A 27,810-nucleotide genomic window follows, 5' to 3' on the forward strand; every position below is an offset into this window, starting at 1 on the left:
CAGCATTGCCAAGGGACAGAGAACCCTAGACCTGCCCAGAGGCAAACTCTAGGTGCTTGCCAGGCATCAGGGAGAAAAGCTACAGTGCCTGCAAACTGGATTTCTTTTGACCAGCAGCTGCTTACACATTTTGAGAAGCCACGTTTTGGACATAGGTGTGTAAGAGCCTTTGTACACCTAGCCTAAGTTGCCTTTGAAAATTGGTTTTAGATGGCTCTGCAAATATTATCTTACTATTACTTTGTTGAATGGAGATCAAAATCATTTGCTTGTGGAAGGTGTATGTTGACAAGGGATTGATCTTCAGTGCGTAGCTTAGATATCAACTGGACATGGCAGAAACGTTTTCTGTAAGAAAAATGTACTAAGTTCTGGTTTAGAATTCTTGCTTATATAGCAAAAATCAATTCATTTTTATAAAATGTAGGATCAATAATATGTATCTGTGCTCGTGGACATGAGTATTTCTGAAATACCATTCAAGTCACGGCAGGTCTTATTTAAGTTAATGAGAGTTTTGCCATTGATTGTTTGGTTACGTTTCACTTTATAGTTCTTCATTGGTACCTGGTGGTTTTATTTTACACACATTTTAACTCCAGAGTGACAGGTTTTTTTCTTCTTCTTCAGGATTTCTGTCCTCTATTAAAACCATTTGCCTTCCCTTCACTATTGATTACACTCACATACTCTTATCTTTAGCTTATAACTTGTTTTATTCACTATTTTTAAAGTGAAGATAAAACATGTAAAAGGAAAAAGGGAATTGTGTGATTATCCCATGAACGGTGAGGTTTTGTTTTTAGAACATACCTACTTGCTAACAAAACAGAACATTTTTTTGATGGCATGACATATTCCAAACTCTGATAAGGTTTTGGGCTAATTAAATAAGAAGTGAGGTTTGTTAATGTATGGGTTTTATGATAGATGTTAGCATGTCGAGGCTCTCCTTTTTGCTTCATATTTTAAAGTTTCCTTTCATGTGTGTGAAAAATGAGTAAAAGTGTCAAGTCTTATCACACCTGACCTTGCTTTTTGGCTAGCCTCTTTCCCTTATCTATCAAACACATTACTCTCCCCATCATAACGTGGTAGTGCAAACATCGCAGCTGGCCAGCAAACATGACCAAAGCTACCTTTAAACTACCTCTAGACTCTTTAAACTCAACTAAAAGGCTGATTAGGTTCCACCTCTTTGGTCATTATCTCATTTCGATAGCTGCGCAATGAAAAAGCAATCTAGTAAAAAGCTGTCTCATAGGAAAACTGGTTAAAGTGTGTGCTTGCTTAGGAAGGTGTACTTAAAGAAAACAATTTATTCGTTCGTCAAAACCAACTGTGTAAACTAGTTTAGCTGTTTGCCGAGGTTTGGAATGAACAAACGTTGTTGTTTTCCTCCCAGCGCTCCCCGGGAGGGGCCGAGAGGAACCGGGAGGTACCGGTACCGGCCCCAGCCAAAGGCGAGCTCCGCTCCCAGCCACATAGAGCACCCGCGGGGAGCCTGACCCCCTCCTTGGGCAGGAAGAACCCCACCGAGATAAACGATGAGAAAACCCGACCGCACTCCATCATCCCTCTTACTGATGGCAAAGGGGCTGCCCGGGAGGTGCATTAACCCCCCTCGCTGCTTGATCCCTTCTCCTTCCCCAGGAATAATCTTTTTTTTTTTTTTTTTTTCCTCCTTTTCTAAACAAATTTTGAAGAGATTAGGAAGGGGAGGAGAAGCGGGGTGCGGGCGCAGGGCGGGGTGCGAGCCTGCAGCCACTGGGGAAGGAAAACCACAAGCCTTTCTCGGGCGGTGTTTGCTCGGGTTTCTTTTGCAAGCGCGGCACAATGGCAACTATTCAGGAATCAGTCAATATGACCTGGCACTAACAAGCCCTAAAAACATATATGCTTCACTCTTACAGAGCCTAGGAATCATGTTTTTAAGTGGGATTTACTTTACTTTGTCAACAGAACAGGTAAATGCGGGAAGTCCCTGGTGCAGAGCAAAAGCGCGCACCATCCCCTCCTCCAAAAGAAAGAGGCGTTTGGACCATAAAACCACCTTTCCCGGCCAGCTGTAGAGGTCTCACCACAGGTGGTGCTAAGTGACAGGATTCTTCCCTGAGCAGAAAGAAGCTGGAGAGGAGAAATGCCCTGGGAAATGTCGGGACAAGCAAGCCGGCCTCCCTCGGGGGGGGCTTCCCAGGGGTACTGGGAGATGAGAAGGGAGAGGGTGTCCCGGCCGCCAAGGGGTTACGAGCCCGGCGATATTACGAGCCAGGAGATACTCGTCACTGGCACCCACAAGGAAAAAAAAAAAAAAATATATATATATATATATATGGAAAAAAAAAGGAAAAAAAAAAGAAAGAAAAAAAAAAACAGAATTACTGATTAACGTGATCTGTCAATACTCCTTTGCCCCGCGGAACTGGAGCCGATCTATTACCTGGCACCTCCTCTGCCATCTCCCTCACCTTGCCAAGCCCCTGCACCTCTCCCCTGGCCCTGCGTCATGGGCAAACACCTCCGGGTGCCAGGCTGCGCCCGGGGCACCGGCCCGTCCAGGCGCCTCCTGGGGCCGGGCATTGCACGCCCTCCCGGGCTCAGCCTCCATCGAGAGTGGGGGGTTCAGGCTGGATTTGGGGACTCCTGCAGCGTTTGGAGGGCTAATGAGCGAGCTCCCCCCTCCCCGAGGCGCAGGGCAAAGAAGAAAAAGAGAGAAGAGGAGAGTCGGCTGCGGTGGGCGAGGGCTTGCTCCAGGTCACAGCCCTGGCTCTGCAGGAGAAAGGGGGTGAAATAAAAATAATAATAATAAATAATTATTTTTTAAAGAGCAGTTAAAAAAAATTAAAAAGATATTTCCTGCAGCAAAAAAGAAAAAACCATGAAAAACAAAATTAATAGTGGTACCTTAATTAAACCTGCCCCGGATACGCGGCATTGGGGAGCAGCCCGGACCAGAACACCTACCGGGGCTGCCCCTCTCTGCTCACGGGCTGCCCGGGAAGGGACCAACATCCCGCCGCGGGCAACAGCCGCCAGGAACCAGCGGTCCTTGCACAAATGAATTCATCACAAAGCTTGTTAAACAATTTGCAGGGCGGGGATGGTGTGGAGTGAGGGGGTTAAAGGGATTTTGGGGGGGTGTTTTGTTTTTAATTCCCCTCTTGGGGGCAAACAGCAGCTGGCAGCCAAAAGACTTTCTGACTGTTTCATCTGGGGAAAGTGATGGGAAAACTGACGCCTGAATCCCCCCGCATTTTAAATATGCTTGAATATAATTGACCGACCGCCGCTATCAAGCATTGGAGGTGGCTGCTGGTGCAAGACTCGGGTGCTTTGAAAATCCACGAAAATGCTCTTTTGCAGGAAGAACTTGTTAAAAATAAAGGGCGTGGATTAAACTAAGAGGCTAAAGGCGTTTGTTGGTGCGACCATTCGCATCGCGATCGTGTGAGCACTCATCCACCTCTCCCCGTATATCAGATTTTTAGTTCAGAAAAGCCTAGTATCTGCGCCGTACTAGTTCATAGAAACCCCTCGCTGTATTTCCCGAAAACCTCGTCTGTGCTGTAGGACCTGCTGTGTTAAATTATGATCCAAAGGCTGTGGGGTGGGAACAATCAATCAGAATACCTGGGGTAGTGTGTAATGTGTGTGCTCTTGCCAGCGGGAGCAAGCGGCCCCTGAACACAGTCCCCCAGCAGGTTAAATAAATATGATACTATAGACAAACCGAGAGGATCACATGGCCGCATCAATCAGCTGTTGATAAAATACAATCTTCCTTTAATACACGCTGGGAAAGTTATTTAACACTTACAAAACCTGAATCCAGTGCTGTTTCTTTTAGTAAAAGGGGAGAAAAAAATACTCTTTGAAAGTGCAACTCTTCTTAAAAGGCAAGGAGAGGTGACAGTTGCATTTTCCTGGGGGATATAATAGAAAGCTTTTAATGAAGCCACAGACACTGTACAAAGTACGTGAGCCACGATGCTGGAAAAACACAGAAGCTGTTAAAAGAACAAGTCAGCGTAGAAGTGGCCGGAGCCGATTCCAGGCTGCGCATTAGGGTTTATTTCCTTTTCATTCAGGATTTCACAACCCGGGTGGCTGAAAGGCTCCCGAGAACTGTTTCTTCTTGGCGTGCAATTAGGGACGTGCACCTCCAAGGAGGAAGCACCCGGGGCTCTTTCCTCCCAGTTCGGCATTTATCGCGGCTGCTGGACGGTTTGAGCGGCGGAAGAGGCAGGACGGACGTGGGTGCTTTACTGTTAACAGAGCTTGTCAGAGATATAGTAATAAAAGATGAGAATTTCCTAAAAGAAATCAGTTCTCCCGAGTATTTGTCGAAACAAAAAGTTGTTGGCAGTGGCTGATGGGGAGGGGTTTTGGTTGGATTTATTTGGGGGGTGCCCGGTAGGAATGAGTAGGGCTGCCGGGGTGCGATGAGTTTGCCCCGTCTCAGGTAAAGCGGAGTGGAAGAAGTTTTGCCTCCTGAGACAAAAAGGGCTGTCGCTCAAGTATGCTTTGGGATTCTCGCCCATTCGTTACCTTCCCGCTTCCCACTCACTTAAATACGCCCTTTTCTTTTGAATTACCATCACGGTGCTTTGTGCCACTGATACCCCGGGGCAGGCCCGGCTCTGCCCTTCTCCGGATGCGGGCAGAGGTGCGCGGTTCAACACCTCCCCCTGGGCACCAAGCCCCGCTCCCGCCTGCCTGGGTCTCCTCCAGGAGCGGGGAGAAGCCAGCCCAGAGCCGGGAGAGAGAAGGCATAAATCACCGGGCAGCAAAAGCCTCCGAGGGGAAAGGCAGGAGGAAATTCTGACAAGCTTTCCCCTAACAAATGAAGATTAATGCCCACTGTAAAAAGGCAGCGGTTGGAAGTGATGTTTATACAAGAAAAAGTACTGGAAATAGGGGAAAAAAGGTGGGGGACTGGAATAGAGCCCGGGAGGGCGTCATCCCTGTGCTGATCCCAGCCCAGGCGCTGATGAGCCAAAAAAGGCGATCGACGCCTGGTCCCTCCCCGCTGGGACACCCCCGCTCCCGCGTCCGAGTGGGATGCCCCGAGCCCCGCGGGCGCCGTCGGAGCACACCGGGGTGGGAGGGAAGTGGAGGGGAAGCGCTGGGAAAGAGCGGCTCAGGACACGGGCAGCCACGCGTGGACGCGGGGCACGGGAGGGGGGCTTCAGTCTGGTGCCCTCCGAGGGGAGGGCATCCCGCAGCCGGCCCTGGAGGGGCTGTGGACGCCTCCGCTCCTCTAATCGGTTTGGAAAGTTGCGCTAAAGAGCTCTTTACCTGCAAGAGACACCCTTAAGCACTCTCCAGGGGCTTGTTGGGCAGATGTAATGGCAAGGCCAAGGGGGTCTTGTTTGGCTAGACGTAGGGACATTTGTCATGGCTGACCTGTGAACTTCAGCTTCTAAGCCCAGAACTGTAAGGAGAGGCTGGGGCTAATGTAATAAAGCAAGAGAGACAAGAGGAAAGGCCTATCTTGCCCCAGGGCCACCACATGTTCACTCCGTTTTACTGTCAGTGCTACATGGAAGCTGTGGCTTCATTTCATATTCCATTAATATTTACAGCGGCGATTGAATTTCCCATTACAAAGTTCACCATACACACACTGCTAATATGAAATATTAATAGTATTGTGCACATTATGAAAAGTCTTACTATTAAAAAAAACATACAGATATACTGGGCAATTTGCACGGGTAAATTAATTTACCGTGCCCACCTGAACCAGGGGACCCGCAGCCGGGGTTGCGCGGGGGGGCACGGGAGTTGCGCGGGAAGCAGCCCCGGAGCTCGGGCGGCGCCGCAGGAAGCAGCATGTCCCTCGCAACGCGAGCTCCATCCACGGGCTTGAGTCGTTTGGTTTGGAAGGGTCACATTTTCCATCTGGGCTGGGGCATCCTGAGGACGGGACATGCCCAAAGCGGCTTTTGCCCGCAAAGGGATGGGGCCGGGGGAGGGAGAGATCAGGTGGGTCCGATGGGGACAGAGGGGTTGTAGTTGTTTTGACGGCTTCCCCCAGCTCGGCTTTGAAGCACAAGCAAACCCTGTGGGTCTAAAAGAGGAGCAATCGGGCATCAACTTACTTCGAAGACTTCAGCTGAGTCAGTTCTCAGTTGCTGCTCAGGGCGGACGGGGAAATCTTATCTCCTGTGAAAGGAAAATTGGCCGCGAGAGTCCCAAAAGTGCCCTGAGGATCAACTGAAATGAAAGTAAACCGATAAATCGCGTGGAAAACAGAGCAGTATTGAATTTAACCGGTGCAAACTTAGACGTTCTCCTGGAGCACTTGCTGTGCTTCATTTGAGAGAGCTACCCGGGATTATTCTGCTCTATTATTTTTATTACATTTTTATAATTCTCAACGCAAACAGCCCTTCATTTCGATGCATCGCAAATCTGCACGTTCTTGGGAAAATATGAATTTGCCATTTACGTGTGAGCAAGGTGCAGGGAGAGGAAGGAGGGAAGTTTGGGGAGCAGCGGGGTTGCAGCACTGGCTGGGATGGCCCACAGCTTGCCATGCAAGTCCCCGCAGGTATTTAAGATATTAGGAAAAAAGTTCGATTTTTATACTATTTTTTTCCCCTGAGATAACTCTTTAATTACTCTGGTGCCGCTCTGCAACTCAGATTCCTTTTAACACCCCCCCCCCCCCCCCCCTTGTTTTCCGTCAGGAGCTGGGTTGTATTGATCTGCAGGGGTATTTACTTTCTGCAGATTGCAGTAAGTAAAAGCCGCTGGAGAGTCACTCTCTTCACCTTGGATCTTCGGTGAAGGTTGTGTTTGAACTTCCCTGGGAGCGTTTCACCTCCCTGCTCTGCCAGATTGAACGGTTTCCTCTAGGTCTGGGCCCCTGCTAAGCTGCGCCTAGGGTTGATTTTTTTCCCTGCCGTATTTTGGCCATGGGGAGAAATCAGAGCCAAAGGGAAGTCCCTGGGCAGCCAGAGGTGCTGCAGATGTGGACAGAGCTCTATTTGTTAGCCAGCAGATCATGATGGCTCCTGTTTTCCCAAAGCTTCCCACACGCACGACGAATAGAGACTATTTATGACTCTTAATAGATCTGGATTAAGGTAATTTAGGAATCCTGAGGTTCGCCGCTCAGCTCAGGGAGATGACAGGCTCTAGGAGGTACGGATGGGTGACATTTCCACCATGAGATCCGTCCTTCCCCCCGCCCTGCTCCCCCCTGAGCTCCCCCCTTCCAGCCCTAAATGTGTCATGCTTTGTCACATCCTCTGCGTGTGTGTTTTTAGAGAACATTTGAATAAAAGGCTCGATGCCAGGTATTGGTGACACAGTGGGTGGAATTTGCAGCCTTTCCACAAAGAGTTGGAAGCCTCCATTTGCATAAGGTCAGGGTACAGCTTCTCACAGAACTTTAGCAGCATCTCTGTCTCTTAGCAACACTCTTGCACTCTTGGTCCCTGCATTAAATTGACTGGTCCTTTCCTTTTCTTCCTTTCATAAGGAGGCTTACAATAAAATGTCACCCTTCCAACCTGTGCCTGTCACCCAGTAGGTCATCTGTTTCTCTTACACCTCCTTCCACCCCCCCCCCCACTTCATCTCCAATTAGGGGATGAGATTATTCATTTGGTGGATTCCCAAAACTGCTTCATTTTTAATTTTGTTAATTAATATTAATAACATTTCTCCCTTTGTATTAATAAAAAGAAGCCCTCATAAACAGTGAGGAGATAAGGAGCAAATTGCAGGCACCTGCAAAACAATGGGATTGGAGAGGGGTAATAAGGCGAGTGGAGATAGAGAGAGCAAGGTTTAGGTCATCCTCTCCACCCATTTAGTTGATGCAGGGTTGAACTCAGCATGGAAGCCTTCAATGTGCTCAGAATATTAGAGTCACCCCTCTTGGCTCCGGCATGGGAATTGGTGACAGAATACAGATGCTGATAGGTGGTGTTAATGGAGGGTCAGGCTTGGACAATAGTATCCATCACTTGCCTCATGGCTCTGCTGTCAGATGGAGTCATTTCTGACTGCTCTATCACCAAGATTTGGGAGAGAATCAGTTATTACCTTCAGCTTGGCAGCGGTAGATACAAATCTATGCCCAAAGGACTGGAAAAAATCACCCACTTCCCTCTCTCTCTTCCAGAGTGAGTTTTTCCCCTTTCTAAATTAATTAATAAATAAATAAAATACATTAAAAAAAGGGGGGGAGATAAAAAGAAAACTAAATGTCCATGCCACTCAATATGCCCCTCTGCTACAAGTTGCTGGGAAAAAAACAGCCCCTCATTGCTCAGCCTCAGAGTTCCCGCACTGTGACACTTTTGTACGGAAGATTATGGTGGATCCTCGAACTTTGAAGCCTGCTCTCAGAGTCTGTGTCTTTTCCCACCCAGGGCTCCGGGCTCTGCATCGCTCGCAGGAGGTAAATCCTGCCTGGGGGTGATGGGGCTGAGCCCGACCCGCTCCGGCTTCACCCGGGGCGGGGCGGGGATTATTGATCAAGTGCCCCCATTAACTTGAAGACCGGGGCTAAAGGACAAACTTTAGCCACGGAAAAGCTCTCAATTTCCCCCTTCCTACTTTTTAAAGGTATTTAAGTGGTGATAGCCGTTTTAAATTCAGTCCTGGTTTTATTCCCCGGCTCCCCTTGGCGAACTGATCCACTTCTGAGGAGGAGCGGCTTGTTTTCTCTAACACGTTATCTACCTCTTGAGTGGTGCAAATGCTGAGGTGAAACCCGGTGCTTTTCAGCAGTATTCCTTCAAAACTCTTCTTCAAACGCCCCCCTCCCTCCCCGCTGCTCCTCCCGAAGCTTTCAGACACTGTAATTCCTGCAAGATAAATTCTCAGGTAATGGGTTCTGAGAAAAAGCAACAGAGGTTAGGAGTCAACTACCTCCTCTTTAATAATTCACATGTCATATTTCTTCCACTTTTTCAAGTTGGCTAAAGAAGATGGGCAGGGCTGGGACAAGCAGACACTTGAGTTTATTATCCTGGGGACCCACGGAAGGGCGATGCCCTCTCTTCCTCTAGAAGAGGGACAAATCCCACTGCCTGGCTCCCGGATTGCCATCTGCTCCCCAACTCCTAGCGACTTCCCAAAGGAAAGCTCGTTTCCCATCATACGCGCTCCTGCCTGACTTTCCTCTTCCCAGGATCCCACCTTCTCCTCTCCTGTCTACCTTTAAAGTTGATAATCGTCCCTGCACCTCTTTTACTACCATAAAAGACAATGTAAAAATAAACCTCAGCAAGAGCCCAGACTGTATTTTTAGTATATGTTATTCTTTTAACCAATGCAGTGTGATTATGTCTCCCTGACTTGTCACACTCTTTCACATGGGATAGTTTTCTGTTCACGTTTCTAAAACTTTCGGGGCTCGCTACCTCAAATTCCAACAGTTTTGGATAACCAAAGGGAAGCTGGGATTTATCGGGAAGCTGGGATTTATCGGAAAGCTGGGGCTGGGCTGTGTCCCTCCAAAGCAGCAGCGCGACGAAACACAAGGAAGAACTTGTCTCTGAAGTGGAAGAATCCAGACAGTTAGATCTTCCGAAATTTGTCATGATACAGGTCCCTCAAAAGAGCACAAAAATGTTACCTTGTAATCCCAAGTGTCTCCGTCAATTTGTTTTATTCAAATCGCTTTTAGAAAAACTTCCAGGATTTCCTAGTTTTCCACTTTCTCGCCTCATCCTTACTTCAGCCACACTCCCCCAACCCTCTCCTCCAGTGTGAGAGTGGAATAATGTCATGTACCTACGAAGGTGTCCGCTGCATTTTAACGTAAAATATAAGAAAAGGAGAAGAGAAGCGTCTCCCTGAGCCGATCCAGGTGAAAACGCGGGTGGCAGCAGAGCGAAGAATGTCCTTATTCTCCTGGGAGCTGCCTCTTTTCTCCTCTTACTATATTATGATTTTCCTCATGCTATGGTTTGAAGTCAACCTTTTTTATTTTTTCAACAGTCTTTCATTGAAACAGCAACACATTTTAACTGATCTTTTTGCAGTGTAGTCTCTTATGTGTCTTATCCAGAAACAGTAAATCTGTCTTACCTGTCAGATTTCGGTAACTTTATACATGAAACGGAAGAGCAAGCAACTTTGGGGGATTTAGCAAAAGGACTTATCAGTGTAAGTAAGGGTAAGAACAAACCCTGAGGCCCATGAGACATTTGCTCTTGTGATACTGGCCAGGGTTTGTTACAGTTTTGGTTAGGGGCTCATGATTTTCACCCTTCCTGCAAGCATCATTTCCAGAAACAGGCAGCTCCGGTTCACGGTGCAGATTGCTCTGGGATTTCGTTGGGGTTTGGTTTTTCCTTCGGAGGAAACCCCTCATGTTACTGGGGGGGTCAACACTACTAAAATGAATAAGACCCCTGAGCCAAAGAGAAATAGCAGGCTCCAGAAGCTGCCAGTGACCTGGGAACGCAGCATCGGGAGGGCAAAGGGATGCAGAGGTGCTGTGTGCTGTGATTTGTGCCCAATGCATCTGCCTCCCGTTCTTCCGATGAAAAACCGTGTGCCTCACGGCTTGCGCAAGGGTGTCAGGCTGACACAGAGGTCACCCGTGGGTACACTCGTGTCCTCATAATGTCTTTGTATTGTAGTGTTCTCACCGCCCCGAGGAGGATGAGGGGCTCCCGGGCAGGGCTCACCTGCCATAAGGCATAACATTACCCAGGCTGAAACTCTTAAATTTACACTCTGACACTTCAAAACTTCTTTATTTTCGCAGACACGACTCTTCTCCCCCTCCTCCCGGCTCCCGAGATGTGAGTTTATTTTCCCAGTGCCAAACCTCTCCCAGAGACACCCGGCAGGCGCCGAGCAGGGCTGGAAGGGAGAGACTGAGCCGTCCTCCATTGGCAACCAGCAATGAAACGCACTTGAAAAGCTGCCAGGGAGAATTAGGATGGTAGCCCTATCCTGCAGAATCAGATGGTTTACAGTGTCCCTGAGCAGCTGTTAAGCTTGTTGGGTTTTTATTAGTATTATTATTCTTTTCCGGCATATTTCTTTTTTTTTTTTTTAACACCTGCGAAGTTTGTCTATGAGGATGCCACTAAAGACAGAAGTACTGAGTGCTTGACAGACTCCATAAAGTCCTTGGCATCCTTCTAACGACGTGACGGGTCCAAGGACTAAGAGGCGGGAGCGCGGCCCCGTGGAGAGCCTCTCCCGGCACCGGCTGGGTGTCAGCCCGTCTCTGCAGGCGGACAGAGATGCTCCCCTGGCCCCAAAGAGGAAGGAGATGGAGGACTTGGGTGGGGAACCTGATTGGATTTGGGCGGGGGGGAACTCGATTGCGGGTGGTTCCTCCTGCCTCAGTCACACACAGCTCGTTCTGCGCCATGTGAAGCAGGAGAGAAGCTCTCTAAACATTCAGACAGCCCCGATTTAATAGCAGAAAAAGGAGGTCTGGTGCTGTCCGGTCCTTGTTTTCGGAGGAGGTGGCATCGGTACAGGCGCTACGCCTGGCAGGAGCCCCCTGCTCCGCGCATCCGCGGCGCAGAATGCGCTGCCCGGTGGCCGCGGTCCATAGGGGTTTCTGCTCACACCTATCATCTGAAGTCGTCTTCGCTCTGTCCTCCAAACATCTGGAGCATCCCTCCCTCCTTCTCTCTCCTCCCCCCCCTCACCCCCCCCCGCCTTGATTCCACTCGCTGTTTCTCCTTGAGCTCTCCAAGCCTCTCTGCAACTTGTCATAAACTGTAATAAACTGGTCTTTTCGTCGGAAGTTAAAAGTCCAGTGGGCACCGGATCCATTTCCAGCCGACAGCAGAGAAGGGAGGCAGGACGATGGGAGGGTGATCGCTTTTGTCTGCCTCCAGGGCTTCAACCATTGCACAGAGAGGGCAGCAGGACCCCTGCGTCCCACCTAGGTCCCCCGCTCCCAATCTTCCAGGGTAGTGCATTGCAAACTTTTGGGGTCTACCAGCACCACACTGGGATCAAGGCTGGGGGTCCTGGGGCTGGGGGTCCTGGGTAACCCCTGCCCCAGCAGAGCCCCAGGTCCCTGTCAGGGAGGGCATTAAAGAGGAGGGCATCCTCATGTCCCCATGGCCCAGCCCAGCTGTGCAAATTATTCTTATTCTTATTCTTCTTATTATTATTATTATTCTTACTTATTATTATATTATTATTATTTCTTACTTGTATTCTTATTCTTTATTACTATTTCTATTACTAATATCATTAGATTACACTGGAAGACACAACTGCTATATGCTAAATATACTATTATCTATTACATAGAAGACAACATCAGACACATGTGCTGAACATGTGCTCTTTTTATGTACCTATTCATATGCATTGAGAATAACGCACAACATGAACATCTACAAATATGTGCTGTATATGTATGCTTATATACATATGTACATTTATAAACATATACTGTATATATATGTGTGTGTTTGCACATAGAGTAGGTGTGTGTACATAGATATATAAGACAGTGTTTCCATGTGTTATACTACACAAGAAAACGTTCATCCTGCCCGGTCTGGTGCTTCCTCTGTTGACAGAGGTGGTGTTGGACTGGAGAAGTACACCAGAATATAAGGTGTGAGAAGCCAACGAGCCCTGAAGTAGTTACCCGTGATTTTACATCTTTGTAAAGACAAAGCAAACTAATAACAGGAGGTGGGTTGAAATTACGCGTGACAAAGGCGCACTGTAACCCCAGCACTGCCCGACGCGTCCTGGCAAGGGGTCAGGCTGCGCGGCTGGTGGCGGGGCTGCGCCTCTGATCAAGTGTTTATGGCCACTGTATCTTTGCATAACATTTACTTTGCTTTCTTTAATGGTTTCCTCCACTTCTTTCCCCGCTCCTCGCTGCAAACAGCTTCAGTTCAGCCCCAGCCCCTTGTGATGATATCAAGAAAGGTTTTTCTGTTTTTTTATGGTCAAGCCAAAGCGAGGTCATTCTAATAATACCCAAGGTCACTGGTGGGAGCCACCGAGTCTCCCAGTCATTTTTCATTTGCTTGCAACAGTTAATGACAGTCACAGGGATGGAACTGGGAGCTGATGGCCATGTGATGTCACCAGCACATGCTAGGGGATTATAAGGGCAGGTACAGGGCAGGGATGTGGATTAAAAATGAGGGGGGGGAGGTGGAAATCACTATTAACTGCTTCACTCCAGCAGCTTGGTAGAAAAAAAAAAGGTACAGACAAAGGAGTGGGATTTTTTCCTCTCCCCCCTCCAAATCAAAGCTCCAAAATGCCAGCTCAACTGCTCCACTTTTCCATAGTGACTCAGCTGGAAAAGACCTGCGAAGAGTGTGAGAGGAGCACTGCTTACTGTACCAGCTGCTGGGCAAGAGGTTGCAAAAGCAACCTTGCAATTACTCAGGGGCGTTCCTCTCCCTCCCACCCGAACCAAAAGCCTCATCTTTCCTCCTGCTGCCAAGGGCAAAGCCTGTGGTGACAGCAGCAGGAGTCAGACCTAGGCAAGGTTTTGGACGTAGGAAGGTTTGTTGTGGGTTTTTTGCGGTCGTTTTGACTTATGCTTTCTATTCTAGCTGCCGACTTGGAAACAAGAGGAAAGGAAAAGAAGCAGGCCTCCCTGTTAGGTCACTCCCTGGTTGGGATGTGATGTTCCTTGGCTGGAGGAGCCCTGGGGGATGTGGGTATTGATTTAACTATGTGCACCAACTGCGAGGTTCACCCTGCTGAGTGCCCCTCACACAGCCATCCTCACCCTCAGCCCTGCCCCTCGCCTCTGAGGAGTCACCCCAGAGATCTCAGTCCTCATGTGTGGTCCATCATTTAAACCCATGTACTGAAACATTAGAGGCTGGAAAGCCATGAGCTTGCACCAGCCTACAGGGACCAGAGGAAGAAGTTCCCTTATAATTTAAAAAATATAGTTATATTCTGCTCCAAAAGGTGCAGTAAAATGTTTTTAAACTGTAGGATAGCTAATAGTTTGGACAAAATACTCTCGCTGGGAAATAAAACGAAAGAAAGATAAATCGCATATTAATCTTCACTCAGCCTCTCATCATTGCACTCTTTTGTCTTAGTTGTCTCATCTTATTGCATTTATTTATTAAACATGAATTTCTTGTAGCCTTTGTTTCTGCATTTGAATTCTTTTCTGACATATTAACTGCACAGTAGCCGCAAGTTGCATTATTATTGTCATCAGGTATCTTTTAAAAAAAGAATTCCATAAAGAAAGTTGCATATCACTTGAAATTTTTGTCCAATAACATGGTTTTTAATCATTCAATCTACAAAAGCAAAAAGAACACTCATTGAAATGTGGCAGTTCCAAATAAAACAATTAAAACAGAAAAGAAACCTCACTGTTGAGGCAAATGGACTTTTATCAACTCCTTTTCAAGGCAGAATGGATCAATGGGATGAAGAGAAGAATTCAAACTAGTGTTTTGTCCAAACAGTTGTCCAAAGTACACTGGGATATGAGAAACCTGGGCTTCCCATTTTCTGTACCTGTACCTCCTCTTAATGCTTATTCCTGCAAGTAACTTTTTCTTCAAATGCTGTGTCTCTTTTGGATGAAAAGGGAGAAACAGATGCAGCTGGAGGCTGAATTTTTGAGCCAAATCGTGCTGTTGTAAACAGTTGTGGCTGCAGTGAACCCTCTGAAGGATGCTGAGCTGCGACAGTATATCTGCTCTGAGACATGTTGTTAAGGATCTTCAGGTGTTATCTGGTATTTACTTCAGCAGTTCTGTCAGAATCAAAGGCTGGTTTGTTTATTTCTTTTACCTGAGAAGACACAAACCCAGGTGCTGCTCCTCAGATGAGAAGAACACTGTGTGTTCTTCCTATCTGCCTATTTTCCACAGAAATTAATAATGTCCCGGTTTACAATTAGGCCTGACTTGATTTATCGTAGTTAATAGGATTAGACCATCAGCCTATCTCAAGGATATTCAAATGCACGGGAAGAGTGGTACCAAGATGCTGGTGTCTTTCTTCTCCTCCTGTGGTGGGCATAATGACACACCTCCAAGCAGAGGGGATTTGTCCGGTGGGAGCAGGCAGATTATCTGTATCTAGTGAAACAAGGCGTGCATGGCAACCTTTGCCAAGGCTCAAAGCCAGAACCTACTCACTATAAAATAATTGTGTCACTACCTAACCAAGGCACTCTTCATGTCTCATTTATCTTTTGACTGTAATTGAATGGTTGAAAAGCAAAAAATGTAGACAAATTCCAGATGTATTGAGATCTGTTTCTTTCTCTGCTACCATGGCCCATCATTAGATAGTTTCCCTCTCTGTACAGAAGGTCAGAGAGTATAAATATAAATTGCATTTTGCATTACTTCTAGATGAGTGAAGCTGTCAAAGCAATAATATAAGCTTTCAGTCCCACATTCTACCACTTCTTTCCCATTTTTTGGCCAGGAGGTCATGTGCAAATTGAACGTGACAGCCCAGACGACATGTCCAACAGGCTTATATTGTTAGACTGTTCTGCCATGGCACTCATCACAAATTAAACCCACATCGGACTTAGAGTTCTTCAGTAGCTGCTAACAGTAGCTCAGACTTCTTGCAAAAAAGTTTATGTCCACATCAAGCGTATTTATAGAAGAATAACAACTCTTCTGGAGGATCTTGTTGGAAATGCAGAAAAGAGGTAAAAAATTCTCACAGGCAAACCTGAAAGAGCTGATCATAGTAATGCAAACTTTTAGTTGTCTGAAAGCTGGATACATTTATTGTGTGTGTATGTGTGTACTCCTCACTTCTGTAAAATCTTACTCCTCCATGAAGTTTAGGTGAACATTCTGTTATCTTGTAATAAGAAATAATTCAGTATTTAGTAGATACTTTTGCTATCAGCATTCAAAAGAGGGGAAACAATCCCCCAGTTGTCCACCTCTTTATGCAAACAAAGTTAGCTTCATGTCTGTTGGATAAAACATTATGTATGCCAGCTAATAGCATTGATAATTTGGAAATAAATGTGTATTTGTAGCATTAAAACCAGCATGGGCAGTCTCCACTAGCAGCTATTCGGATGACGTAGTCTAAATTAATTTGTGAAAATAAATGCTGCTGAATATTGTATTTTATATTAACTCAGAGCGAAGTTTGTCTACAGAACACCAAAAGGATAAGATTGAGATTGTTGTCTTCAGCTGGAGTAGAATCAGGTGTCAAAGTAGCTTTAGCAAGTTCTTTCTGCTGTGTACAATGTTGGAGAAAAGATAATGCTGACTGACAGTGAAACAAGATTGCTCTGGGGACAGAAAACCAGATTTCAAACCCTTCACCTTTAGGTATCTAAAAATGCAGCACAGGTTGTGAACGATTGAAAATTCTTAGCACCTGGCAGCAGTCTGCTGGCCTGTGCTAAAGAGCTGGTGGTCTTAGTCCAAATCTTGGCAAAAAGGAGCTCACATTATAAATGACATTATCTGGCAAATCTTTGCAGTCATCTGAGCAGAGGGGCCAGGAACTAACTTGGCACAGAAACCCATGCTTTCCCTCATTGCAGAAATGTTCTCCCTAGATAAGGGCTGAGGCATACAATGGATCAAGAAAAGTCCCTGCCACTCTTGCTCTACTAGCTTTCCATGAATAAACAAAGAGCTCCATTTTCAAGGACTATCAGGCTTTTGCTTTTTTCTCTTTTTTTTTTCAGGACTAAACTTAGAGTGAAGAGTTTGAGTCCCATCTGGTACAAACTGGTAGGGGCTTTGCAGGCTTCAGTACAGCTACACTGATTTACACCAGATGATGCCATTAGAGGACTGAACTACCCAACAATAGTTATAAAAAATATCTTTGATTATGCATGTGCAACAGCTATTTATGTTTACATTGCAGAGATTTGCATGTAGCACAGTGGGGAGTATTTTATTTCTTCAAAACATTGCACCAGCATAAATAATCCACCGACATTCAAATGAGCAAAGAAATACCCGCTTTTAACCACAAGATGGACCATAAAGGTTTTTATTTACACGTCTTTTTCAAACATATTTGTCAATAATCCCTCAATGCAAAGTTCATTCTAAAGAAAGAAACATAGAAAAAGAAAAAATGAAGATATGTTCTTTCCCAGGTGGTTCTATTATAGATTGCTGCAAACAGCAAGTGAGTCTAGGTGCAACCAGACGATCCTGCACGAGAGAGAGAAGAGGATGGGGGAACCAGGGGAAAGTAGGACATCAAAAACACCCCATAAAAGGCAGTACCATACCTCATTTGACAGTGTTCAAAGCAAATTGTCAAGGAATACAAACCGGTTCAAATCCAGACTGAATACTTCAAGCAACTGGTTGCAAACCTATCAAAGGCAGAGGTGGAGATAGTCGTGTGGAAAGTGGGAGATGTTCTGTTGAAGTACCAGCCTAGAACAGCACAACAGAAATTAGCACTGGAGGAATTACACTGACATTTAAGCTTTCAAAATGGAAAATGCTTAAAATGTGCAGTAATACATTGTACTTCTAACTCACAAGGGGAAAGGGAGATGAAAGTGCAGGTAATATTCCTTTGATGTCAGAACTACATACAGAGTCTCCTGCTTGACTTCTGTTGGGTTAGGGTTTTATGTTTATTTTTCTTTTCTATTTGCTAATTGTGCTTTGGTGGTGCTTTGAAAGCATTAAATTTCTCAAATTGAGACACATTGCCCTGGCTGCATAAGCTTGATGCCCAGCAAAGAACTGGAAGATGAACAGACATCATTTTCATGGCCTGGCTCCCTCCATTCACCTTCACGTCTTCCTTCAAATGCCCCAAATGCTGGTGACAGTTACACAGGTATGGCGTAGCAGCATAGCCATGATTGCAAGGATAGCTCATCTCAGCATACGTCTTTGGATGGACTCACTCAAACTCCATTCAAAATGCCACAGAAGCCATTTGGAGACTGCTGCATGTCTTTCATACCCAAAAGAGCTTGCTGTATTTGAGAGGAACCTCTACTTTTGCCAAGGAAGTTGGGGCAACAGCAGGAAGCTTAATCAGAACATGAGGAGGAAGCAGAGACTCAAAGACTTGACAACTCTGTGATCTCAGTTGCTTCTTTTGCTGAATCCTGGAATTAAAACTGGAGATTTTCCCACATTCATTCCTGACAGAAGTAGATTTTGCCCCACATGGGAAACCACACAGCACTGAACTCACCTGGGTGGTTTGGCAAGGGCTCTAGTCTGTTGTTCTATGCAAACCACGTTGCCTCAGTTTCCCTAACAACGGAATGAGGATGTGATAATGATAATCTGCCTCTTGGGAGCACTCTGAACAGTAATTAGTGTTTTTATTAGCTCTTCCAAGATGAAATGTGTCACATAAACGGTTATCAAACTGATTTTAATTGGCAAGGGCTTGAGAAAAATTTCTATCATAAAAGGATATATTTGAACAAGTGAAGGAGCTGGTGGACTTGATCCTGGCACAAAGCTGCCCTTTTGTGTGACAGACAATGTGAGCTCAGGAATGGGGGAAGGAGAGCCATCCCACCTGACTCACTGGGTCCTTTAATGAGAGTCTAAGATGAGAAGTCATATAAATTATATGCTCAGGACCAGTAAGAGACAGAAACCCCAGTTCCATTTCTGAAGACAACAGGGTGAAAGCGAGCTGCTCTAGAAATCCTGTCTGCTCAAAGCAATGGAAGAACAGAAAAACACAGCTCCAGGTTCTAGCAGAGCAATTTAACTAGGGGAGCACATGCTTAGTTGGGAGATTTCAAACACCAGTCAGTTGGGATAACTGCAATTCTATATCTGTGGATTTGTTTTCCTCTCAAAGCAGATATCTCTATTTTGATGGCTGTTGGAGGGGTGTGGAGGGAGGGAAATAAGCTACTGTCTTTAAAACCCAGACTTTAATCCTAGCAAACTAGCCAAGCCTCCAGGCACACTGCTCACCAGAATTTCAGCACAAGAGGAATCTGTCATGTTATCACTACAAAATGGGGCCAAATTTTCAAAGATGTCTCTGCAATGAGGCTCAGAAATGCAGGACTAAGCCATCAGGGGATTTGCATTCACAGTTTGGGTTTCCAACATGACAATGAGAAGTTTAACTCCAAAGACAACTGTGTTGCACGAGTGCATGTAAAAAAAACCAAAGTGATAAAAGCCTCTTTTCATTTTCCGGGACAAGCATGAGTAAACTAAAGTGACAACTGTACTCTCACTTTGCATGCAGGCTTCCTTTGATTTTTCATGAGAGCTTGGACACCCAGAAGCTGTGTTCATAGGGGCTAATCAGGAAACAAAAGAAGTTTTAAAACTTCTCTTTTGAAATCAATGGATGTCGAGCACTGAAGTCACCCAATGGGTATTGATTTCATACTTCTGAAATGTATTCTGTTTATGATTGTAAAGCTGTCTCTGGATCCTTCAAGGGGATATAGATGTCCAAGATATCAGGGAGCATAGTGATAGAATGAGGGGTAATGATCTAAAACTGAAGGAGGGTAGATTTAGATTAGATATAAAGAAGTTCTTCACTGTGAGGGTGGTGGGACACTGGCACAGGGTCCCAGAGAAGCTGTGGTTGCCCCATCCCTGACAGTGTTCAAGGCCGGGTTGGACGGGGCTTGGAGCAGCCTGCTCTAGTGGAAGGTGTCCCTACCTTCCAGGGTGGTAGGGTGTTCAAACTAGGTGATGTTTAAGGTCCCTTCCAACCCAGCCTATGATTCTGTGTTTGTATGATTCCATGATTCTATGATTCTATGAAGATGAATCTGTTCTAAGTCCAGTCCTTTGTGTCAGCAGAGTGAGCACAGGTAGAGCAGGGTCACTGCTTGCTTGCTGTGTGAGTGGAGGTGGCTAAGAGACTACAGTGTAGAGATCTGAACAGACTTGGACAGTTTTGATGTGATTATAGACTTCCCTTCCTTAGCGGCACCAGCTCTTGCAGGCTGCCAGATACATTGAGTGTGCATCTAAATCTGGTGTTTATTTTTCACTTGATTTTACTCTCCATGATTTAACCAGCTGGGTAAGCAATGTTTCTCTTTCCAATTTTATTGCTAACAGGTTGTGCCATGGCTCCCTTTCTTCTGCAGTTCATGCATTTTTAAACTGGTATCTGCTTTAATAATATTTACAGCTAATATGTCCCTTCTACAGTCACCACACTTACAGCATACTTTCAAGGGTCAAGGCTACAGTGTCAGTGGTTTTCACGTTTTCTCCCTATCTAAAAAGAGGAGTTTGGGATGGTCTTGTGCCATACACTTCAGGTCATTCATTTAAGTGTACTTCCTAAACTGTCACATTAGTGCAGTCCCAAAGCAGAGTGTATAATAACACAGTGGATGCTGCATGAGATGCTCTTCTGGGGTAGAGTGACATAGCTGTGCAGTCTACCATAGTTTAAGGTAAATTTTTGAAGCTGGTCTCTGATTTCTGTGAGCCCACAAATAACCCACACAGTTATTTGTGTGTTTACAGGTATTTCATGTTTGCTTGCATAGGAATTAATTACATGTATTTTCATGTATTGTGATAAAATACAATTAAAACAGCTGTAAATTTATTGAGCTGGAATCTTTTTTCTTCTCTTTTTTCCTCCTCCTGTCTTCCCTTTAGTGAATGACTTATAAATTAATGCTTAGGGAACCTGGCTATGATGCAGAGAAAACTCGTGTTCAAAGCTTCTATTTATCTTTCTATTTATTTCACTCTGTGAATATCTTCACTGTGGGTCAATTTGTTATCCTTATTGGTTTTGACCAGAAAGTCATACATAGATTTGAGAAGTCTTCAAGTTTAACAGAAATAGATGTAATTTATTTTTAAACATTCACATTTTCCAATGGAAGAAATGCATGCACATATGGATTCCAAGTTAAAAAGTCTCGGGGTCTCCTCTGCCAGAAGAGTTTGTTAGGGATGTGGTTCGGGTGAACTGACTACAACCTCTTCCCTTTCCCAGTATCTGCAAGTAGGCAGTGCCCGAGGTGAGAGGAGGAACAGTCAGTGATCCTCAGCCAGGGTGAATTGACCCTTTAACCAATACACAGTCACCATTTGCTTCCCAGGTCGTCTCCTCTAACACACAATTTTATATTGTCCTTATTGGAGCCTTGATTTTTTTCATTGAAGAGCTGCAACCATTTGCTTTATTTTTCACAGCTCCAAGATCAGTAATAAACACATACTATCACTTTCTTTCCCCAAAGCATTTACTTTTTGGATCCCCTTTATCCTGCGCTATCGGGATATGCTGTCTAGATATGCTATATCCTCCAGATATGCTATAATAAGCTAGTATTGTTATTGGGATGGTTAAGAGCCAATAAAATATTTCTGGAATAAAATAATCTCTGATGCATAAGTGTGCGTGAAGAGGAATGGCCAATATTTGCAGAGACTCCTATTCATACCCATGGGTGGAGAAACTCAAAACACCAGCCCAAATCTGAATTTGCTCATTAGGTCTACGCTGAGCAAACGAAGATGGGGTTGAAGAAACCAGTTACTACAATTATCTGTTCCTTTGCAGACATCTGTGTCAGCCAAGTTCTCACTCTCCTGCTTTGTCACCCACCGCAGGCTGTTGCTTTGGTGATGCCTGACATAACACAATCAACCAATACCAAATGTGACCATCCTGAACGTTAGCACCAGGGCTCATATCCATTAAGGTGTTTGGGTGTCTGCTCACTGCGATGTGGCTCTACACCATTGGGTTGAGTGACACCGCAGTGACCGAAGCCAGGGGCTCACCTGGCTCTGCAGGACTCCCCCAAAACACGGGGCACCAGGTGGTGCAAAGCCACTGTTGTGCATCCGGTGCCATCTGCCCTCCTGGCCATCAGCACGGAGGCTCTTGGATGCGCCAGCAAGTCCTGGCTGCCAGAGCAATCCCTCGGTGCTGCTGACAGCTTGTATGAGGGACAGGACTGTGTCCAGATGGCCCCAGATTTCGAGGAACTGCACTGAGAGATCAGAACTGAACTCACCCCTCCCATGTCAGTGGTGGGGGCTGAGAGCTCTTTCTTCTCCCATATCTCCCATACCCTACTCCCGTCGCCTGCCATCCCTGACAGTATCATCACTGACAACGCCATCCCACCACCACACAGGTTGGCAGACATCCCTGGCTCCTCCCAACCTGTACCGCCTGTCACCTTCCCTCCACCACCCTTCTGAGGTCCAGCCTGGTCTGCTGTGTGCCCCTTTCTCCTCCTTTCTGTGTCTCCTTCCTCTCTGCAGCCTCCCATCTGTCACCCAACCCAAAAATCAAGTGATAAATCACTTTTCTCAGCATCCTGTGCCTCTCTTGCAGGCATCTTTTACACTCCTTTTTTCTATCCTACAGCAAGGTCATACTTCTTAACCTCACCTCCCAGATGCACATATGCTTTCTTTTTTTATATATATCATTCTTTCTTACTATATCAGAGGTCTTTTTCACCAATGATGCCAGCTTGAATCATCTGTTTAGCCACATCTTATACAACTGCCTTTTTTCCCTTCATTCCCCTTATCCTCCCTTCATGGTACTCCTTCAACATAAGAGTGGCCAAATAGTCCCACTTTCCTATCACTTGTGAAATGTTCCTGAGGTGGGAAATTTAAGAAAAATTGTTGAGATCATGACAAACAGGTCAAATGTAGCAGACAATCTGTCTCATAAGTTGTCATTTACTTTAAAACGGACACTGGATGCAAAGTATGTGACAACAGTGTAAGGTGGTGGTAATGCACCCTTTCCTTCGCCGCTTTACCCTATAAACACTCTTGGTTTCAAGGAGCAGTTGCAGTGATGTGGATGGACACCATTATTTAACAAGGCACATGTTATCATGCAAAAAAACCCAGCCCACCCAAGCAAACAAAAAGCCCTCAAACAAACCAACTTCCCTGTTTACTAAGATCAGCTTTTATTGGGGATAGATTTACTGGTAGAACTAAGGAGTCCCTCTTCCCTCACTAGCAAACAAACCATGGATTCCCAAGAGAAGAAACACAACTCCATATCCATAACGGTGCTATTCAATCCCATTTGTGAAGAAAACCTGTTCTGTGCTGCAAAACGAGCCCTCCTTGCTGATTAATCTCTTTGCTCCAGAAAATGTGTTTCTTACTGACTCTTCTTTTTTCTCCCCGAGGCACACCACAAGCTTTTGCTTTTCATCTTCCTCCCATCTCCCCAGTCTTCTTGTCACCAGTGACCACTGATAATCACATCAGGCAACATCTTGATCCTTATCCTGAAGTTTTGAATAGGCCAGTTTTACTTTTTTTAATTCTTTTTTTAACTCACATCACTGTATATTAGTGGTACCTTGCACTGGCTGTGTCTATCACTTAAAGAACGTCGAGGCTGTATTTCTTCTATGCTATGAAATAATGACTAACTGGAGCTCTGAACCCTGATCAGCAAAACCCCTTCAAATACCTGCAAGCATGCTACCATTTGCCTCTCCATGTTCAAATGTTACTGCTGGAGAGAGAGAAACCACCCTAACACAGCAGCTGGGTCACAACCCTTCTCTTAAGTGCTGGTTCTGCAGCAAAATCTGCTCTGCAAAATGCAGAGTGGGGTCATGGAGTATTTCTAAATGCTGTAGAAGAAGGACCCACCCCCCTTTTCCCAGATTTGATTTCCAGAGAGGCACATAAACTCCTCTTTCTGTGTGTATTGACACACGACTCTGTGTGTCCACACACAGACACATGTGTCTGCAAGAAGGAGACACATTCAGACTGCAAAGATTTAAAAGCCAGACACTACGATTTCTTACCAGGATTGAAGGGTCCAGAGATAATATAAAAATACCAGAATCAAACAAACTACTTCTGATGAAATCTGAAAATGCTAGAGATAAGGGAGACCCAAGGAAATGTTTATACTTTAATATCTAAGCAAACTCTTCTTATGGCATATAAACTGGTGGTTGCTTTCCACAGTCTTCTGGTCTTTCCTGTGGCAAAGGAAAAGTTTAAAAGAGTTGAAACTGAGACTGACAGGCAAAGCAAAAAATAAAATGTTCCTTGTAGCACATTACTTAGTGTGTGTGAGCATCGTGCCAGGCCAGTGACCCTGAGAGAGGCTCATTCTGCTCTTTCATGTTCCTCCAATCAGCAGCGTTCAGCCATTGGCCAGGAGAGACCTTGTGGTCCATGAGGCAACCTCCAAGTGACCAGGAGAGGTAACATCAACTGGCAGGTCTACAGTCAGCGAGAAAAATGGAAAGGGCTGGAAAAGTGAAATGGATTGCAAAATCCTGCCTTATGGGAAGAAATTAATTTAACTCTTTACTCCTAGCTCCAGTGTTGACCCAGACCAGGATGAAGCTATCGGACAGGCTGCTAAAAGTATACCCAGAGGTATAATTCCTCTAATGATGTAAAAACACCCAGAGTGCAACCTAAGTTTTATAGATCAGAAATTCAACTGGCAAATCTACCTTTTATTCTCTTAGTTTTAAATGCGATCCAGATGTCACAGTAAATAACGTCTCCTCTGTTTTGTGGGGCACTGAGGTAAAGATCGGTTGATGGGTTGGAGCAGCTGCTTTAATCCCATCCTCACTGGGAGCCTTGGGAAGCTGAAGCCACTTGTGTGCTTCCGGAGCAAAGAGAAACCAGTTCTGCAAAGGCACGAGTGGATTCTCCTCCACTCCCTTCTCCTGGTCAGCAATGGAGTTCATGCGTAAGAGTAGAGCTGGTTTCCTCTGCCACAGGCTGATTGATGTCACAGTCTGTGATGAAACCCATGACCATGATGGACCAGAGTGTGTTGTGCAGCTGGGATCTGCAAGGGACATAACAGAATAGATGAGAAAGGGGATAATCTCTCCCCTTGCCTCCAACTTCCCTTTCTTTTCTTTTGGATACACCTATTAAAAGTGAAATATGTTTTATGCATGTAAGTAGATGCTTGGTTGGCATAAACCATCACAAGATTTTTGAGAAACCAATTATAATCTTCAGGATCTCACCATCAAGCTCTTTTTGAAGCATTCAATCCAATACCTCATGCAAATCTTTCTAATTTAATTCAGACTAGTTGAGACAAGGCTACATTTAGATCAGTGAAAATCTGGTTGAAGAGCTGTCATCAAAGGTAAGCAATAAGAGGAGCAAATTACCAAATTACTGAACTTGGGGCAGGTGTCTCCTGGAGAAAGGCTGAGCTCTCCATGAGCTTCCTTTTAAAGGCTTATTTTGTGCAGGGGAAGGCTCTCACCTGCCCTAGTACCAGTTCTGTCACAGATTAATGGTCGCTTTCCGTAGCAACACCTGACCCTTTCCTCCTCTTGCTGTGATTAGATATACATATATACATATATATACACAGATATATTCCCTGTCTAGGGAAGGAATGGACAGCTGACAATTTTCTGTAGCATCAGCACAGTTTAATGAAAGGAAGGCTTAAAAAAAAAAAAACAGAGAGCTGGAATGCTGCTGCAAAAAAAGAAATATGGAGAGTCACAGGATCTGCAACCGTGTCAACAGCACAACAAGCTGCTATCAGTAGCTTCAGACAGGATCCTGCTTCCAGAAGAGACTATTCTATGACAAGTATTGAATAAACGCGGGTGACAGCACTTTGGAAACAAGCCACTGCTGGGGCAGCTGCAAGGAGCTTGCAGGGACTGTCCAGGAAAAGGCAGTCGTCCACTCGGATGCAGTAGTCCTGTCGTAGGCAATGCAATGAAGTTGGTCTGCAAGTGCCTGGCTAAAATCCCAACTATACTTGCATCATTTCTGGTCACTGTTTTTCAAATTAAAAGCATATACTTTGTGTTAGAAGCAGAAACATCTTTCACAGTGTTCTTCAGACTGCGGTGTGTGAGATGGGTTGGGTAGAGGTCAGCTGCTTGCAAGGAGGAAAGTACTAATAAAGGCAAAAGATCTGCACCTTGAGAAACACAGTAGCTGGGAATGCTGTAAACAGGAGCTGGAGAAGGATTCCTTCCCACAGCAGACTGAAAAAAGAATATTGTATTTAGAGGAAAAATAAGTTTGCACAAAGAATGGAAGAGTTCAGTTTGCTGAACCTGTGCACAAAACCCACCTGTAACCAAAGGGGAAAACGTAATCAGGTCCAGGAACATACCATAAACCCTTTCAGAGTCAACACAAAGCTGCTAATAAAAATCACATGAACCAAGGGATTCTGGGCAACCTGATCTAGTTGAGGATGTCTCTGCTCATTTCAGGGGGTTGGACTAGGTGAGCTTTGAAGGTCCCTTCCAACCCAAACTATTCTATGATTCTATGAGCTCTTGATAAAAGAAACAGCACATGGGAATGCACCCAGCACTGAGCAACAGACTACTGCAGGTGATGGGTGATACTGAGATGTTCTCAATGTAAGAATGAGTCCTGCATGCCTGGTCCAGCATATATAAAGAGTAGGGAAGCATTTGGAGGAGGTGAATCCTACAGCACAAGCTGAGGGTAAAAGCAGATCCCTTGTTAATAGAGAAACAAACCAGACTTTTAGCACGGGTAGAGATGCTGGATTAAAAAACAATAGCTTGTACGAGAGGACATCATTGTATTTAAGAAATCCAGCATAGAATGGATCCACAGCCTAGAGAGAAGAGAACTTGCAGGTAAATTGAAGGCTGGCAATGACCCAATACTGCTAAAGAGTGCACTGAAAAGCATCGAGTGCATGCTACCGATACTCCAGTGCTCTAATGTGAAGAAAAGGTATTACCCGAGGGAAAAAAATCATTCCTAGGGGCCAATAGATTAGGTAGTGTGTTTGTTCCAGCTGTGAGGAGCAGGAGGCAGCCTATCAACATACCAAAATGTCTTAGCATCTCTCATTAGAGCTGATGAATTTTTTCTTTTCCTCTCTGATGAAACAGATGTCCAATTCATTGCATCTGAAACAGTTTGTTTCATCCCTGAAGATCCATGCTCCTCACCCTGGGGCAGTCCCCTGCTGAGGCTGGCCCAGCAGCTCAGGGCCCTACGAGCTTGGGGGCCTTGATGCTGTCCTTCGGGAAGGATTCCCAGGTTCATGGCCCCGCAGCAAAGCCAACAGGAGTGTTTCAGGGGAGGCTGAAACAAAGGGGTTGAAATTCCCAATTTGTTAACCTTATGGACCCTCTCTGGCTGCTCACAGCCCGAGCAGTTAAAAAGGAGGAGGAGAGGGGAGAAGAAAAACAAAAAAGACAGTGCGTTCCTTGCTTGATATTATTATTCCAGGGCCAGCGTGGGCTGGGGACCACTGGGACAGAACAAAGAGTCAACGCAGACGTCAGTGTGAGCAGACGGAGGATCCTGCTTCTGAATGAACCAAAAACTTTTGACTTTTTAATCCCACACTCAGTCAGAAGGTTACTAGACCAGTGACCGCTGGGCCTAAGCCAACAGCAAGCCTCTGAGTGACAATTTCTACAGATTATGCTAATAAAGTACAGGACTTCTTTGAAGGCAAAGCATGTTTCTGCTCTTGCCATACACAAACCATCCCAGACAACCACATGTGATGCTTCCCTTGCAGCGTTCCTCTGGCATTCACGTGCATCTCTGGTGAAATGTGGTCCCACTAAAGTCACGGGCAAATTATGTTCACTGTGCTTGAGTAATTTAAATAGACTCACATTTATGCATAAAAAGCTGTTCCCAAATCTAACGAAAACTAAAGGAACTGCCAGGCAAAGACGACTTCTTTGAATAAGCCTGAAAGAGTGAAAGCCAGAAAGGAACCGTCAGCAACAAAGTTTGATGTAGTAAAACTCAGTGGAGGGCTGTATCCTTCCTCAGAGTTTACACCAAGCTCTCATCCTTTCAGCTGAATGAAGGGTTAGCTTCTAGAAAGATATCCAAACCTGATGTTAAAGACTGAAGTGATAATAAACTC

At 45.4% G+C, this 27,810-nt stretch overlaps 1 long non-coding RNA gene across 2 annotated transcripts in view; it reads right to left on the minus strand.

The window, feature by feature from the left end:
* Positions 1–14,217: 14,217 nt before the first annotated feature.
* LOC115613009 overlaps positions 14,218–27,810 on the minus strand; it is a 33,509-nt gene continuing 19,916 nt past the window's right edge. The window contains exons 2-3 of one of the 2 annotated variants that reach the window (XR_003993231.1): positions 23,723–24,735; positions 14,218–17,357 (exon numbers count right to left, since the gene is read on the minus strand). This is a non-coding gene — a long non-coding RNA (uncharacterized LOC115613009). The remainder of the gene's footprint in view (positions 17,358–23,722; positions 24,736–27,810) is intronic. The other variant, XR_003993232.1, reaches the window with a different exon arrangement.

The sequence above is a fragment of the Strigops habroptila genome, chromosome 9 (genome assembly GCF_004027225.2).
Source record: "Strigops habroptila isolate Jane chromosome 9, bStrHab1.2.pri, whole genome shotgun sequence".
Taxonomy (NCBI): Eukaryota; Metazoa; Chordata; class Aves; order Psittaciformes; family Psittacidae; genus Strigops; species Strigops habroptila.